Here is an 18,642-nt window from a genome sequence, read left to right as displayed (position 1 = left end):
AATATTTCACCTGTCACCTGAAAATTCTGCACTATTAGGAGGCACTGAAGACTGGGCTTGGGAAACCCTGTTCTAGTGATTTATCTAAACATTGTCTGCTGGTGGAATTACAATCGAAAAGTGTTACTCCCCAAAAATGTGGAAATGAAAACTTTCATAGGGCTGCTGTTTTTGAAATGTTTAAGCCAACACTACTGGTGCCCATTACATTCAGAATCACTTTTCTTATATATTCTCCGTCTCCATTTAAACGAAGGTATGGTGCACTTAATAAACTGGCCTCTTAGTTGCTTAGTATGTGTTGGGATACCATAATTTGAATTATAACTCAAGCATTATGTTCTGTTTAACAGTGTCTATGTTTCATTATTGGAGGCAGTGAATAATTACAGAGCATAGTTAAAGCAATGTGTGCCATCAGAAAGAAATGCCCACAAGTAAAGGAGGTGATAGAATGAATAATGTGATAAAACAAGGTAGTCTTGATGCTGTGAAGGAGTAACATGATGTACAAGTGAATTTTAGAATGAAATAGCTTTTCATTCAGTCATTCATTATTACTATCATATGCTCAAGTTTTTACAAAACAGCCCCAATTTAATACTGTGCTGGTTTAGCTCAGAATACATTTATATTAAAATTCAGACTTCTGATGCTGCTGAATTGTCAGGATGAATAAGAATAGGTTACAATTACAATTCTACTGCATTTGCTGAGCAAAAAAAGAAATAGGAAGTTGTGATTATACACTGAATATCTGATATCATCATTGACTACCTCTTACACAAACACATAAAGTAGAAATTTTCCCAATATACATACCATGTCGGGATCATTAATAATGCTCATTCCAATGAGAGAGTGCTGAGCTGAACTGCTAATACATTATTCTTTGACTCTTGAACCTGCGCAGTAATTAGATTAGCACTTCACACTCTGAGCCTCAAACAGTCACCGAAAATTCAGTACTGTTGGTATGTTTTTTAAGGTATATCTATTAGCCATCCTCAGAATAAACTATAGCACATATAGGCAACATAATATATTTCAGTGGCCACATGGGCGGCCCTTCAACCTTCAAAGCTCTGCACATTTATTTTAATCTCAATTAAAACAATACATTTATTCAAAGAAATAGACCCCGGTTTGTAATAATATATCAGCAGGCATTTTAAACAAATGTTACAAACTATAACAATCAAAACTGACAATAAAGCAGGAATGAGCAGGGGCTGCTGATGAAGGCTCAGAGGGTTTCTTGTTGCCAATCGCTGATCTATAGGGATCTGTAGAAATAGCTTAGCTCCACGTGGACAGTTTACTTTGGTGCCTCTATCTTGGTGATGGGAAAACTAAAAAATAATATTAATGAAAATCATTATTATTTATTATTGCTTTGACAAAAATAAACAATAAAATAAATAATTTGAAAGCCATGGAATATGTTTTATACAGTGAGAGATTTCTTTTAAATCACTACTCTTCATATTGAATGAGACACCTCTTATCAAACTCCTTAATCTGTACCATAGCACAGTGTTCACCTTTAGTCCACTCACCTCCTCTGTGATATAAAGTATCCACTACCTACTGTAGAATCTCTTGCATTTCCTTTAAATGTTTATTAAAGTTTGCAGTCCAAGAACTTTATCTGTCTGCAGATGTGCATCTATCAATTTGCGTGAAAGCAATCATATTAGGAATTATCAAACCATACCATTTATTTTATCACAAATAAAATGCATATTGAAAACATAAGTAAAAGGTTATTATGAAGTGACTATTATATGCTACATAATTTCTAATTTGGTAGACATTACAACAGATTTTCGAGTGTTGCTATTGCTTCAAACTACTATATCTGCTTTCTATATATGTCTCTTTACCAGTTTCGGCCTATTTAATGTTTTAAGGTTGAGGACATGGACTAAGTCTGAGTGGAGCAAGTACAAATTTGTGAATAGTAAAACTGTATGATAAAAGAGAGAGAAAATTAAATTGTGGAAAGAAAAGATTTGGGTTATAATTATCATACTTTTGTTCAATGGTATGGTTGTTAATATTACATGTTTCTTATAATATATTTATTAAAGTTTTTATTAAATAAATAATAAACAACAGTGCACACTTCAAACAGCATTCTGTCCGTCACATTAATTTGAACAGAGGTGTGAGATGGGAGGGTCTAAAAGGAAAAGAAGCCTGGGCTAAAGCTATATATATATATATATATATATATATATATATTTATATATATATATATATATATAAGTAAATACTAGGGGGTTTATTTCTGGCCTATCACATTTTTTTCACATAAATTATAATTTCTTATCACAACTATAAGAAATGTTTTAGCTCTACTATTTATTAAAATTCTTCAGCTGGGACAGTGGCACTGATAGAAGCCTGTCCCGTTGAATAATCTATAGCAAAGAGATTGCAATCGCGATCACTTTACTTACACATTCTGATAGGCTTTGCAAATTTGCAATGGATCGGAGCACAAAGATCCCTTTCCTGTGATGCTCTACCCATAGGATAGAATTGCTAATGCCATCTTCAGATGGAATCAGCTGTCGGGTCAAGCTCAAAATTTATTGTAAATAGGACATTTTCGCAGTTCCTATTTTAAGGGGATTTAAACTTTTCGGAGGTTCATAAACAGGCCTCTAGGTATGCAGAATACATACCTAGAACATAATCGGGGACTAATGTTGGACATTTGTCAATAATCGGGGACTAATGTTGGAAATTTGGCTTGTCTCTTGTGTTCCAAAGGTTCCAAATGAGGGTAGACTAATATGCTTTGCCCTGCTAAATCGACAATACAACTTACAAGGAACATACTTGTTCTGCTTATTTAAGAAATATTGTGAATTATTAAGTAGGCTGCAGCCATATAATTGCTATAGTCTACTTCCCTACTGCTGTTAAAAAAAAAGAAAAGGCAGGTCAAACCTCTCCTGACAAGCGATCAGCAAGTGCTAAACCTGCATTCATTCCATTACCCTGTATTTTTAATAAACATATTCTGTAGTGTTTCTTACCACATGCACATTTTACCAGCCACTTTGTTTTAGTTAGGAGCCAGTTAATGTTATATCTTTGGATTTTGTGAGAAACTGTAGCTCTTAGACATAATGCTATTATTGTATATATCACAGAGTAGGGTATGAAATGAATTGTTGTTAAACATGGGAAGATTTTATTGTGTTAGGGAAATTAAAAATAGCATTCTCCTGAAATGACTAAACAAGAAAATAATGACTTTGAAACATGCACATCTCTCACTTTCAAATCATGGCTGTCATTAGATTTGTATGACAATGTCCCCAAAAATATTTTTCAGAACAGTAATCTCCAACCCTGCCACAATTGTACTGTAATACCTGTTTTATTTTGTAGTGTAGGTGTAATGTTGTGTACCCTCTGTTGTTTGGTGGGTTTTTATGGGAATATAATTTAGCTAACTGAGCTTGCTGATGCAGTTTCTATGTATGCATTGATAGACCTCTGTCAATACGTATATAAAAACAGATGTCCCTAATTTACATGTCAAAAAATGCTGTAGCCACATAATATTTTCCTGACTTTTACATACCTGGTTAATATCCCTCTGTGCTCTGTAGTTGTATTTCTTTTGTTATCCTTGATGAGCCAGCAAATTATGATTTCACACAGGGTAAAAAGTAATCTAAGGCCCCTTCCTACCTATACGTTTCCTGAGGCTCCTCAAAACTTATGATTTTTAAGGTACATTTGACTAGTGTGTGAGTACCATATCGACTCCAATTTTCAATTGAACAGGTGTATTCATGCTCGAGTTGGTTTGACCATATTCGTGCCTATTCACCAATGTTCAAGCCAATTATTTTTTTTAGCGTAAACTGAACTATTGTGTCTGTTTTAACGGTCAGTCTTTCATGCTTTTTAATTATTTTGAAAATATTTTAAAACTATGGTTTAAAATAATTTAATGTCACTAATTTTAATAACAACTTCAAACACAAACTTCAAACTCAAACAGTGATTCTTCAACTGCTAATGTGCCACAAACTTTGAATGCAAATTTGAATCAGGGTCAATTCGAGATTGTTCCACAAACAAGTGGACATTGAAGTAGAGAAATTTGATAAAATTTCAAATCTGTTTTGTCATTATATAAGTGGAGACAGGGCTTCTTGTGGCAGGTGCAGTGTGATGATGTGAGGAGAGGAATGGAGGTAAGCGGAAAATCACATAGTCAAACTTAGAAAATGAAAGGATACTATGTTTCCGAATAGCACAAATTATATTGAGTACACTCTGCCAGTAGTCTAACTGTCAAGAATGTGTACATGGCTTGATGAATGTGTATATAACAGAAAAGTGTAACTCACGGCGCTAGAGGAATCACATGCAGTGGAATGCCAGCATATATGGATAGCTGTAACACATAAAATAATACACACATAGAGTAGTACAGTCCCAACAGGTGGATAGATGTTTAAAGTGCCTTCAGATGATTAGTCCCTCTTCCAATTGTGATCTATGTGGACAACTGATGTCAATAACCACGTGAAGGGGTCCCCGCAGGGTAAACGCTTACAAGACGCTTTCTTTAGGCACAGCTCATCACACAACCATCTGATGGTACATCCGAAATTTTCTTCCACAGAAAACTCCAACGATAAGAGATATATGCAGAAAAACAATCATAGCATAATACCGTTTTATTTAGAATATTTAAAACAATATACAAAATTTGATGTGCTTCTAGGAGCGTACCCCAATGTAGAATTCAAATAGCATTTCAAAAGGGAATAGAAGTGGGTTTACCCGATGTTCATCCGTTTCCACACCATCAAAAGTTGAATCTTGGGGTAGTCCAGAAGCAAGGTCTTCCTAGTTAACCAACGCGCTTCGAATATCAAGTATTCTTTATCAAGGTTGATTAAAGTGTGTTTACCCGGTGTAAAATTTGAATTGTGTTTAGCTATTTATCTGTGCTGTATTATATTGTGTACTCATTGAAGTTATATCCTGTTCAATGGGACTGTGTAATATGTTGAACATTTGTTGTATTTTCACTTTACTATATGCTGGGTATGCAGGCGATGGCTAGACATTAATGTGGTCGACATTCAGAAAGTTGACAACATTAGATCGTCAATTCAAATGTTGACACTATTTTGAGGTCAACAATTGAAATCTAGACATTACTATTAGATCAACAATTCGAATATAGACAGTTAAATTAGGTTATTAGGTTGACAGTTCGAATGTAAACAGTATAATATGGGATAGGGTATGTCAGGGATAGGGTTTGGCTTAAGGATAGGAATAGCGTTAGGGATAGGGATATTATTGACAACCTAATAATACTGTCTACATTTGAATTGCTGACCTTATACTACTGTCTGCATTAAAACTGTCAACCTAATAACACTGTAATTGTTACTATTGTCGACTTTCCAACCATGTCTATATTATGGTGTCGACCATATAATGTCGATCATGTAAATGTTGAAGATATATATCACACCCATATGCTGGATGTTATTTTTAAAGTGGTGCCAAACAATATAGTAATAACTGTTCGCAGAAAACTATTGTGGGGGCACAAGTGTTAATCACAGAGGTGGCAAAGGGACCTGGTTTATGAACAGGTAATGACATTGGTAAATATGTGTAATTAGTGTTCTTCATTCTGCTGAGCAGAAGCAAGACTGAAAAGGGTATAAAGAGTTATTATGCAGAAAGTGTAGGAAGTGATTTGGAACAATCCTGTACATGTTCAGAGTTTCATATATATCGATCATAGGGTTATTGTCACTCACCGGACCGTGAGTGCCTCTTCCCGGACATTTAGGAACCGTGGTCGTCCACCATCCTGAGGGTCTGCGCATGCGCAGCCCTTTTCTATACTTCAGTGTATACCCCTTTAACTCAATTGGCAGATCAGGCAACCTCCCTATATTAAGCACCTGTGGTCAACACCACGTTGCCTGATCTTGGAGTCTCATTCCTCATGAGTCTCTGAAGGTGTTCCTGTATTCCTCGTGTATTCAGCGCTGCTGATTCCTGTGGTTTCCAAGCCACTTCTATTCCTGTGGTTCCCATACCACTTCTACCATCAACTGTATCATCAGGACTGTTTGCTGATTCCTATCCGCTGCCTCCGTGCACTACAGTCTTCTAAACCACTTCAACGTTATTTTATATCAACGTGACTGTTTGCTCATTGCTATCCGCTGCCTCCGTGCACTCCAGCTTTTACTTCACTCACCTGTTTCTCATCAAGTCTGTCTGCTGATTTCTATCCGCTGCCTCCGTGCACTACAGCCTCCTGCTTGCAACTCGCCTGTGTTCATCATCGTGACTGCCAGCTGACTACTATCCGCTGCCTCCGTGCACTACAGTCTCCTGCTTGCAACTCGCCTGTGTTCAACATCGTGACTGCCAGCTGATTACTATCCGCTGCCTCCGTGCACTACAGTCTCATCTCATCTTTGCTGTGACTTCCTCGAGACTGCCGCTTTCATTACCATCTGCTACACTTCGTGATCTACAGCTCCTGCCCTGCGCTGCACTCCTGTTTCCCATCGCTGTTGGTTCCTGTGGTTGCTACTGGTTACCTCCGTGTGCCGCTGAGTCCTGCCGCTGTGGTCAGCGCTATCGTCCATCTCCTGCTGATCCACTCTCCACGCCTTCACGTGTTCCACTGGTCTCTACCCTCCTGTCAGCATTGGATTTGTATCTCATCTACTACCCTCTGCTGGATCATCTCCATTCTCCTGGGTCCCCTATGAGTCCAGTCCCACGTGTTGCTGACTCCTGTGGATTCGTGTCCCTGTCGGTCTACTCACCTGTGCGCTGCACCTGCTAGACCGCTGCCTCACCTATCCAGGGACTTCCTATCCAGTCGGTCTCCAGCCGCTCAGGTACCGCTGCAATCCCATCTGACTGCTACTGCTGAACCACGGTATGCATACTTCTCATTGACTGTGCTGTGTATTGCATATCTTGCTGGACTGTGTTTGGTTCTCTCTGGAGTCTGCTATCCGCTGAGTCTATTGCCATCATTGACTGTGTTATCATTGTGCTGGACTACTTCAAGAGACTTTCTAGATTGCAGACCTGCTCAGTCATTTATATCCATATATATATCTATATTGTGCATATTACTGTGGATCGTGTATAAGGTGCCTGTGTATATCCTGTGTTGCAGTCTTCCCCTGTGCACCTCCTCACATATATATTCAGTGGTACAACTTGCTACCGCAGACCACTGACTACCTGGATACCTCCACTTGGATTCCATTCCTTCACTCAGACAGCGGTGCAACTTGCTACCCGCAGACCGCTGACTCTCATCACCTCCTTGTTTCTGTTGGACATTCCTCCTCACTATAGCAGTGGTACAACTTGCTATCGCAGACCACTGACTACCTTCACGTGTCCTTGTCCATACAGTTCCTTGTGTATTATTACCTCATTATTACCAGTGTTGCTAGTCATAGACTTTCCTGAGCATCTCATCGGCCATCATTTCATGTTCCGTGATCACCCAGCTACCAGAGTACTCTATTACCATCTACATTGCTCTGGTAAGCCTACCATCTGGTGATCCCTGGGTAAAGACTCCTAGTGCCCGTGACAGTAAGATCAGGCCATGACAGACCCAGATGCGGAACCTACCGCCAAAGAGATGCTGCAACATCTGGTTAGCCGTGTGGAACAACAGGATGCCCGCCAACAGCTGTTACTTCAGTGTTATCAGTCATTAACCTCCCAAGGAACATCTGGACAGACTGTGACAGCTACTACTGAAGCTCCTGTGCTTTCCTCCGTTTCCCCATTGCCATCCCAGGTGTCTACAGCTTCCACGCTTCACCTGCCTACTCCGTCAAAGTACGATGGAGACCCCAAAACTTGTAGGGGTTTCCTTAACCAATGTTCAGTCCATTTTGAGCTCCAACCTCAAAATTTTTCTACCCATCGTTCCAGAGTGGCCTATCTTATCTCTTTGTTTTCAGGACAAGCCCTGGCTTGGGCCTCCCCTCTGTGGGAGAGGAACGATCCAATATTACAAGATAGTGCCAAATTCATTTCTACATTTCGAAGTGTGTTCGATGAACCAGGTCGTGTGACCTCCGCTGCTTCCAGCATCCTCCGTCTGCGACAAGGATCTCATACTGTAGGCCAGTACGTCATTCAATTTAGGATCTTAGCCTCTGAACTTCAGTGGAACACTGAAGCCCTAGTTGCCGCCTTCTGGCAGGGGATTTCCGATAAAATTAAAGATGCACTGACTACTCAAGAGCTTCCTTCGTCACTTGAAGATTTGATCTCTCTATGCCATCGTGTTGATATGAGATTTCGTGAAAGAGAGGCTGAGAGAACGACTTCTGCTAAAGCACCTCTTCGCTCTAACCCTCAATTTCGTCCAGTGTCACCTGCTGTGATTCCCATGGAGATAGGACGTTCCAAGTTATCTTCTGAGGAGAGGAAACGAAGAGTCAAGAATAGACTCTGTATCTATTGTGCTGATTCCACTCATGTCCTCAGCTCCTGCCCTAAAAGATCGGGAAATGCCAGGCCCTAACTAGTTCTGGAGAGGTGAAGTTAGGGTCCCTGGAGTCCTCTCCATCGTCTATGAAATCTAAAGTCTGCGCTTTTGATGTGACTATCTCCTTTGCTACCAAAACCTTTGAGTCACAGGCATTGATTGATTCCGGAGCAGCAGGAAATTTTATTTCCAAATCGTTAGTAAATCAATGGTCTCTACCAGTGATTACCTTAAAAACTCCCATTACTGTGACGGCTATCGATGGATCACGTCTCATCAACGGTCTCATCACCCAGAGTACGTCTCCAGTAACCCTTCAGATTGGTGCTCTGCACCATGAAGAGATATCGTTTTTAATTCTTCCTGTGACGACAAGTCCGATTGTCCTAGGCCTTCCATGGCTTCAGTGTCACTCTCCCCGGATTGACTGGCGCACCCCTCAAGTCACGTCTTGGGGGTCTGAATGTCACCATCATTGCCTTTGCCAAGTCATTCCTCTCAAGGTACAGCAAGCTTCCATCTCAGCTATTTCACCGGGACTCCCTCCTCAATATGCTTCATTTACCGATGTTTTTGATAAAGCTCAGTCTGAACGTCTTCCTCCTCATCGTTCTTGGGATTGTCCGATTGATCTTCTTCCTGGCAAAACTCCTCCCAGGGGCCGGGTCTATCCACTCTCGTTACCTGAAACTCAAGCTACATCCGAATATATACGGGAGAACCTCCAGCGTGGGTTCATTCGACCTTCCACCTCGCCCGCTGGAGCTGGGTTCTTCTTTGTCAAAAAGAAGGATGGATCATTACGCCCTTGTATAGATTTTCGTGGACTCAACGCCATTACTATCAAGAATCGGTATCCCATTCCGTTGATCACTGAGCTATTTGACCGCATCAAGGGAGCCCGTATTTTTACTAAGTTGGATCTTCGTGGTGCCTACAATTTAATCAGAATCCGTTCCGGTGACGAATGGAAGACAGCGTTTAACACCAGAGATGGGCATTACGAATATCTGGTAATGCCTTTCGGGCTATGTAATGCCCCCGCTGTTTTTCAGGGCTTCATCAATGAGATTTTTCGGGACTTATTATATGTATGTGTCGTCGTCTACCTGGACGACATATTGATTTTTTCACAGGACCTGCCTTCTCACCACCAACATGTGGCAGAAGTCCTCTCCAGGCTACGGAAAAATTCATTGTTCTGTAAATTAGAAAAATGTTCATTCGAATTACCCCAGATTCCATTCTTGGGGTATATTGTTTCCGGAGTTGGTCTGAAGATGGATCCTGACAAAGTAAATGCTGTACTACATTGGCCCCAGCCAACTACTCTTCGTGCGATCCAGCGTTTTTTAGGTTTTGCCAATTACTATAGACGCTTCATTCAAGACTTTTCTTCCATTGCATCTCCTATTGTGGCCCTGACTCGAAAAGGGGCTAATCCTAAGCAATGGTCAACTGAGGCTATTCAAGCCTTTCAAACATTAAAAGAGTCCTTCTCTTCGGCTCCAATCCTTCGTCAGCCTGATGTGACACTCCCCTTCTTCCTAGAAGTAGATGCCTCTAATGTGGGCTTAGGAGCTATTCTCTCCCAACGCTCGGAACAGCAAAAATTCCACCCTTGTGCCTTCTATTCTCGGGGTCTCCTACCCGCAGAGAAGAATTATACCATCGGAGACAAGGAATTACTGGCTATCAAAGCCGCATTAGAGGAATGGAGATACTTGTTGGAGGGAGCTCGCCATCCGGTGACGATCTTCACGGATCATAAGAACTTGTCATATCTCCAGTCTGCCCAATGCTTGAATCCTCGTCAAGCAAGATGGTCTCTTTTCTTTTCCCGTTTTGAATTAATAATTACCTTCAAACCAGCTGCCAAGAACAAAAAAGCTGATGCCTTATCTAGAGCCTTTGTTACGTCCTCTGATATAGAAGAGGTTTCCAACCATACCATTCTTGACCCCAAATGTATCTCACTGGCTGCTTCATCCACCAAAACGCTACCATTTGGGAAGACCCTCGTGCCTCCTACTCTAAGGAGGAAAATCCTTTCGTGGTTCCATGCCTCTCGTTTTTCTGGACACGCCGGTGAACACAAGACTTTTGAGATCCTCTCTCGAAGTTACTGGTGGCCTTCAATGAGGAGAGACGTCAAAGAGTTCATTGCTTCCTGTGAATTATGTTCGCAATTCAAATCCTCCCGCAGAACCCCAGCAGGGTTGCTGCGACCACTACCCATTCCGTCCAAACCATGGACCCATATTAGTATGGATTTCGTTACTGACTTACCACCTAGTAAGAACCATAACACTATTTGGGTGGTAGTGGACAGATTTTCGAAGATGGCTCATTTCATCCCTCTGTCTGGTTTGCCTTCCTCGTCTATCCTGGCTGAACATTTCATTAAAGAGATCTTCCGTATCCATGGATGTCCATCTGAGATTGTGTCTGATAGAGGAGTACAATTCGTGTCCAGATTCTGGCGAGCCCTTTGTAAAACCTTGGGCATACGATTAGCACTCTCATCTTCTTACCATCCGCAATCCAATGGACAAACCGAACGTGTCAATCAAGATCTTGAGACTTTTATAAGGATATTTTCATCAGCCAATCAAGACAACTGGGTAGAGTTACTCCCTTGGGCTGAGTTCGCCCATAACAACATGTACCATGAGTCATCATCCAAAACTCCATTTTTTGTGGTCTACGGTCACCATCCGTCTTTTCCGGAATTTCCTGCCCTCCCGCCCACCCAAGTTCCTGCGGTGGAAACTGTTTGTCAGACCTTTAAAAATATCTGGTCTCAGGTCAGAACCTGTTTAAAGAAGACATCTGTCAAATATAAATCTTTCGCTGATAAGAAGAGGCGGGCTATTCCACCACTAAAAATTGGAGATCGTGTCTGGGTATCCACAAAAAATATTCGTTTGAAGGTTCCATCCATGAAATTCGCCCCTCGTTTTATTGGTCCATATAGGATCATTCAAGTTATCAATCCAGTATGTGTGAAACTCCTTCTTCCTAAGAGTCTTCGGATTTCTAATGCCTTCCATGTATCTTTGCTCAAACCTCTTATTATCAATCGTTTTTCAACTCCTCCCTCAGCTCCGCAGCCAGTTCAAGTTCATCAGGAGGAGGATTTTGAGATTACTGAGGTACTAGATGCAAAAATTTCGCGAGGAGTCCTCCACTTCCTCGTTCATTGGAAGGGCTTTGGTCCTGAGGAGCGCTCTTGGATCAAAGCTGAAGATCTTAATGCTCCTGCCCTTTTGAAGAAGTTTTACTCCAAAAATCCGGACAAGCCCGGTTCCAGGCGTTCTGTGCCCACCTTTAAAAGGGGGGGTACTGTCACTCACCGGACCGTGAGTGCCTCTTCCCGGACATTTAGGAACCGTGGTCGTCCACCATCCTGAGGGTCTGCGCATGCGCAGCCCTTTTCTATACTTCAGTGTATACCCCTTTAACTCAATTGGCAGATCAGGCAACCTCCCTATATTAAGCACCTGTGGTCAACACCACGTTGCCTGATCTTGGAGTCTCATTCCTCATGAGTCTCTGAAGGTGTTCCTGTATTCCTCGTGTATTCAGCGCTGCTGATTCCTGTGGTTTCCAAGCCACTTCTATTCCTGTGGTTCCCATACCACTTCTACCATCAACTGTATCATCAGGACTGTTTGCTGATTCCTATCCGCTGCCTCCGTGCACTACAGTCTTCTAAACCACTTCAACGTTATTTTATATCAACGTGACTGTTTGCTCATTGCTATCCGCTGCCTCCGTGCACTCCAGCTTTTACTTCACTCACCTGTTTCTCATCAAGTCTGTCTGCTGATTTCTATCCGCTGCCTCCGTGCACTACAGCCTCCTGCTTGCAACTCGCCTGTGTTCATCATCGTGACTGCCAGCTGACTACTATCCGCTGCCTCCGTGCACTACAGTCTCCTGCTTGCAACTCGCCTGTGTTCAACATCGTGACTGCCAGCTGATTACTATCCGCTGCCTCCGTGCACTACAGTCTCATCTCATCTTTGCTGTGACTTCCTCGAGACTGCCGCTTTCATTACCATCTGCTACACTTCGTGATCTACAGCTCCTGCCCTGCGCTGCACTCCTGTTTCCCATCGCTGTTGGTTCCTGTGGTTGCTACTGGTTACCTCCGTGTGCCGCTGAGTCCTGCCGCTGTGGTCAGCGCTATCGTCCATCTCCTGCTGATCCACTCTCCACGCCTTCACGTGTTCCACTGGTCTCTACCCTCCTGTCAGCATTGGATTTGTATCTCATCTACTACCCTCTGCTGGATCATCTCCATTCTCCTGGGTCCCCTATGAGTCCAGTCCCACGTGTTGCTGACTCCTGTGGATTCGTGTCCCTGTCGGTCTACTCACCTGTGCGCTGCACCTGCTAGACCGCTGCCTCACCTATCCAGGGACTTCCTATCCAGTCGGTCTCCAGCCGCTCAGGTACCGCTGCAATCCCATCTGACTGCTACTGCTGAACCACGGTATGCATACTTCTCATTGACTGTGCTGTGTATTGCATATCTTGCTGGACTGTGTTTGGTTCTCTCTGGAGTCTGCTATCCGCTGAGTCTATTGCCATCATTGACTGTGTTATCATTGTGCTGGACTACTTCAAGAGACTTTCTAGATTGCAGACCTGCTCAGTCATTTATATCCATATATATATCTATATTGTGCATATTACTGTGGATCGTGTATAAGGTGCCTGTGTATATCCTGTGTTGCAGTCTTCCCCTGTGCACCTCCTCACATATATATTCAGTGGTACAACTTGCTACCGCAGACCACTGACTACCTGGATACCTCCACTTGGATTCCATTCCTTCACTCAGACAGCGGTGCAACTTGCTACCCGCAGACCGCTGACTCTCATCACCTCCTTGTTTCTGTTGGACATTCCTCCTCACTATAGCAGTGGTACAACTTGCTATCGCAGACCACTGACTACCTTCACGTGTCCTTGTCCATACAGTTCCTTGTGTATTATTACCTCATTATTACCAGTGTTGCTAGTCATAGACTTTCCTGAGCATCTCATCGGCCATCATTTCATGTTCCGTGATCACCCAGCTACCAGAGTACTCTATTACCATCTACATTGCTCTGGTAAGCCTACCATCTGGTGATCCCTGGGTAAAGACTCCTAGTGCCCGTGACAGTTATGTTTGAAGTCGGATCGAAAGGTTCCAGTTTAAAAAGATTCTATGATAACATATAAAAGGTAAAGTAAAGCTAATAATTAAAAAGCCTATTTATCAAGCATTTATTTACCACGATGAAGGCAAATATTAGGATCAGGGCTATTTAAAAATAGGTCAAAGCAGGAGATATTGCAGATATTGATCAATATTGTTAGTCTATGGGCACTGTACTACATTGGGTTGAATAGAGTGATCTTTTCAGACCCCCCCTATGTCAAGTTATTGACATATGTGTGGAAGTAAGGATGGAGACATAATCCAGAAGCAAAGTTGTTTTTTATTTGGATATATCCCTCTGATAAGAGCTGTCCTAGCATGATAAGGATCTAAAATTGATCCATAATGCGTGTCTTATCTGCAAAAATAAATGCACCCCTACATAAATAGACCCCTAAAGGATAAATATATCAATACTTCATTTTCATCTCTCCACACACCCATAATGAGGACTCTTCTATTAATTATACTAACTGTAGTTTTTGAACTGATCTTGTGATGATTGGGCCGTATTTTGGCTTTGTACAAGGTCAGCTCCTGTTTCACAGCAGTATTTAGAGCTTTGACTGATTTCTTGACTAACATATCCATGGGTCTCGGCTGGCTTTCCTGTTTACTGTAATGTATATGTGATAACACATTATACTACCTAACTCAACAACAATAATAATGTGGTATCACAGATATGTAGCTAAATGTTGTCCTCCCCCAACCCATTTCCATATAACTACATGGCCCCAACCTCCATGTGTATGAAAATAAATAAATCTGTTTTATTTAAAAAATAACAAAGATAAACAAGACATTGAAACAAAGAGCTGCCTTTCGCATATGAAATTATGTTGCCTTAGATCCGCCCACAAATCGAGGCCTAATTACATCAAGCATAACAAAAATTTGGAATGTATTTAAAATCAATGTAGAGCACAAATGTAAGTAATTGCTGCTTACAAATATCCAGGGCTGTTGCATCACTAAAAGGAATGTCACCCCCAATTATTGTTTTCTGATGGACCGTAGTCTGACACCATTCACCTGTACTTCACCCTGCAGTCACTGCAGTATCAGCACTGATTGGCAGAGTGAGTAGTGGCAATGGGGAGAAGGAGAAAGTATCCTCCCTAACCTACACATCCAGGGGCGGATCCAGACTTTTGCTATACCCCGGGCGATTTTAGGGGGGGCGATTTAGGCCCCGCCCCCTTTCTAATTTCTAAGGCTAATTTCTAACACAATCAGAGCAGCCGGGCAGCACACTGTCACTGCTGAACGGACCTGCACAGTGTGAAGTCGCCGGCAGCAAGCCCCTGCTAGGGGGGGGGGGGGGGCGATCGCCCCGATCGCCCCCCCCCCCTGGATCCGCCACTGTACACATCTGATTCTCAGGTTACCAGTGACAGCAATGATAATGACTTCAAGAGGAGATTCAGGTGATTGGTGTCACATGATGTTTTATTTGCAATTAATGTTGTAGTCGTATGGTGACTTGTTGAAAGACAAGAATAATCTCTGCCACTACTAGCGTTGTGTCGCATCAAATTCTCCCATGAGAGAAACAGCCCTATCAATACCCTAAAATAATGCATAATTCCTCATTTCCATGAGAAGATGGAAGAATTGTAGGACATAAAAATAGCTCTTGAAAAGAATGATAATGAGGTGAGAAATTGTTAGGACCTGCAGGTGAAAACTGTAGACGACCTCACCCTAGTCTCCTTCTGCAGATAAATTAATGGTAAATTTAATATTGGAAAAATATTTTGTGATATGCAAATGATTCATGTTTAACAAATGCAGAATTGAAAATAAAAAAATAAGATATTACATAATAATATAAAAATCAAACAAAATACTGATGTGCTTATAATTTGTACTAAACAAAAAGATTAATAGAGCTTCAGAAAGTATTGCTTTAGGACATGGTTTACAAATCTGAAGCTGTGTTATTATTATTATTTTCTACTGAAGTTAAATAGGCCTGTCAACACACATTTAATCAATTAGAGAGAAAAAAAGTGAGGTGCAGAGTATGTGGCTTTGCTGTCAAGCCATTGTAAGAACATGCTGAGCAAATAAACCTAGACTTAAAAATCTTTAAATCTGCTCTTGAATTGAAAAATTAATTGGTAAATGTACTACACATTAATTTAATGTCCACCGTTCAAACTGCTGAAGTTTCATTGAATGAATGTAGAAAAACTATTATGGTTATATTTGTAATTCACTTAAACCACAATTACAAAGCATTTTCAACTTATACAAGACCATCTCAAATTACTTACCCCAAATCAAAGAATGTTAAAGAAAATGTAATGCAATTGTTTGTGGTACATCTACTTGATTAGTCAATGCCATAGCATATTTTACATTCAAAGGCATAACTATCGTAAGTGGAGGGGGTGCAGCTGCTATGGGCACACATATGGAAACCCCATATGTATGAGAAGTTCTCACTATTGGTGTGGCCCGTACCACATTTTTGCTATAGGGCCTACAAATGTCTACTTACGCCCCTGCTTCCATACCTAATTAATGGGGAGTTATGTCTCTGGAATATATATCTGAGAAAAATTAAGAAAGGTTAAAACTTTTGGAATATTTTGTAACAAACCCTAGTTTACACCCAGGAGACATTCCCCCCCCCCCCCCCCCCCCCATATTCGCATATACACTGCCCCTCTGAATGCCAGCCCATTTCAGTTTATTTTTATAGGTGTGATAGGTGAGAAAAAGATTGAGCGCTGGAATCGCATGTAAGCCCATTCAGTAAACACTCAAAGTCAAGAAAGCTGGGAGCGCGTTCATGACAATGGGCACAAGGCTATTTCTTGGTAAAGCTTAGTCCTTTACTGAACTCAACCAGCACACATTTAGTTTATACAAGAAATACTTGTCAGTGTAAACAAGTCCTACACTGATTAGTACTGTAAGCTCTATCACCTTGTCTCCCAACTGCTATGCTGTCAACAGCTCATCTGGCCGATCCACATAAGGTCTCTCCATCTTACTTGACCTTTTGTTTAGTCTACAGAAGCAAATTTCATATTGTTTTCTGGAGATATATTGAATTAGGCTTTAGGTTGGTAAGATATTGGAATACATATATTTTACTTCCAATCTACAGGAACCCAAAGGTAAAAATAGGGAATAATCATTTAAGACAAAGGATATGTTCACAAAAACAGGCCAATCCCAACATTTTAATTACCATTTTTTCTAGTAAAGTGATGGCACACATATTTAGCTTTAAAGTTTTTGGTATAGACAAACAGGGATATAATTGTATTTATTTTTCCCTTTCTTTAAACCAGAATTCACAAGGGATCAGCACTTATAAATTGAATGTACACAGGTTCTAATCATAATCAACTAGGAATAAGCTGCTTTTAGATCCAGTTTATCTTAATGTATTAGTGCATGTTGACAGAAGATGCCTGATTGGGCTTATGGATGGGGTACAGCATGTCCAGATTGCAGCACATACATTTTGTCTTTTTATGTACTGTAGGAGATTGGAAAGGATTTACTGTGAAGAGGGTGATGGACCTTGCTACATGACATCGTGGAATCCAATCTATTTAGGGCTCATCATTTTTTATAATACACAAGCTTCAAATGTAAACAACAAGTTGCTTTTGTAAGGTGAATGCAGCTGTGTTTTCACCTTTGTATATTGATAAGTTGGTAATATCCTTGTTACCATTTTAGTTTTGGACATTTATAGGCTGTCCCTTGATTTTGTAGTCTATTAAATTACACTGAAGTGCACTTGTGTTTTAAAATTCATTAGTTTTTTAGTCCCATTCTCTCCCTCCCAATTTTGTCAACACCCAGCTAATTAAGTGCTTTGTATAGAAAAGTGTAAGCCCTCAGCAATAAGAAGCTAATAAAGTAATGTGATAGTGGAACATGAGTAAGCAACTGAACAATGTACTGTAAGTAACAAACCAGTGTAAATTACAGTTGTAGCTATTCCTCATTCATTCATCACTCCATATTGTCACACACCAGGCTCTCAGGTTCTGTCACTTACCTTTTCGCTGCCTTTCCAAGTTGTCCTTGCGGTCCTCAGGCTCTGCTGGTTTCAGACCTCTCTTTAAGATGCTGTTCAGTCTGTCTCCACTCCAGAGTTCCCTGCAGAATCAGAGTATGGGCGCAGCTATCTTTGAATTGGTCACATGATTCCTCTCAGCCAATCAGGTGATAGCAGCCTCCATTTCAGATTCCCTCCAAAACCAGTCCATGGGAGCTGCCATCTTGGATATATTCACCTGATTCATCTCAGCAACTCAGAGTGCTGCTTCTACCCAGCTGATTGCAGTCTCCAATCAGGACAACATGTATAATAGAGAAAAAAAAATTCTTATAGTGCATTTTCCTCAGGATTTTTTTCATTTAAAATAACAATATAAAAACATGAATGCATAAATCCTGGACTGATATAAATGGCTGCTTACCAGAGCAAGCTGAAGATCAGTGCACATAACAAGATCTTTGATGCGTAACAAGGCCTTTATCTTCTACACAAAGCAGTGGCAACAACAGTCAGATGTACAGAGTCCACACCGACGCGTTTCGACCCTCCAGGGGTCTTTCTCAAGGACGCATGTGCACCTTGAGAAAGACCCCTTTGAGGAGATCCTTTTGAAGAGGACGACGTATAAGAAAGAATTTAACCCATACATCGATTGACCGTTTGATGTCTTATAAGAATCCATCATCTAAGGGGATTGATGTGGGACATTTTTTATGGACTTGTGGACTATTTCTTTGAAGCATTTTCTATTGTGCACTGTTTATTGTTCTGCTTACATATATATAAGCTGTGAATGCAAATATTTTTTTGTGTGTAGATATCCATATAGGAACT

At 41.1% G+C, this 18,642-nt stretch overlaps 1 protein-coding gene and 1 long non-coding RNA gene across 4 annotated transcripts in view; one reads left to right on the top strand and one right to left on the bottom strand.

Moving 5' to 3' along the window:
* Window positions 1–18,642, top strand: part of KCNIP1 (potassium voltage-gated channel interacting protein 1) — a 692,067-nt gene that overhangs the window by 463,125 nt on the left and 210,300 nt on the right. The window lies entirely within an intron of this gene.
* On the bottom strand, window positions 967–17,901 carry LOC142150151 (uncharacterized). The gene is made up of 2 exons (XR_012691048.1): window positions 17,806–17,901; window positions 967–1,352 (listed from the first exon to the last, which is right to left on the bottom strand). It is a non-coding gene; the product is annotated as an uncharacterized LOC142150151 (long non-coding RNA).

The sequence above is a fragment of the Mixophyes fleayi genome, chromosome 4 (genome assembly GCF_038048845.1).
Source record: "Mixophyes fleayi isolate aMixFle1 chromosome 4, aMixFle1.hap1, whole genome shotgun sequence".
Classification (NCBI taxonomy): Eukaryota; Metazoa; Chordata; class Amphibia; order Anura; family Limnodynastidae; genus Mixophyes; species Mixophyes fleayi.
Note: the sequence above shows the minus strand (reverse complement) of the source record. Positions and strands in the feature narration are given on the sequence as shown.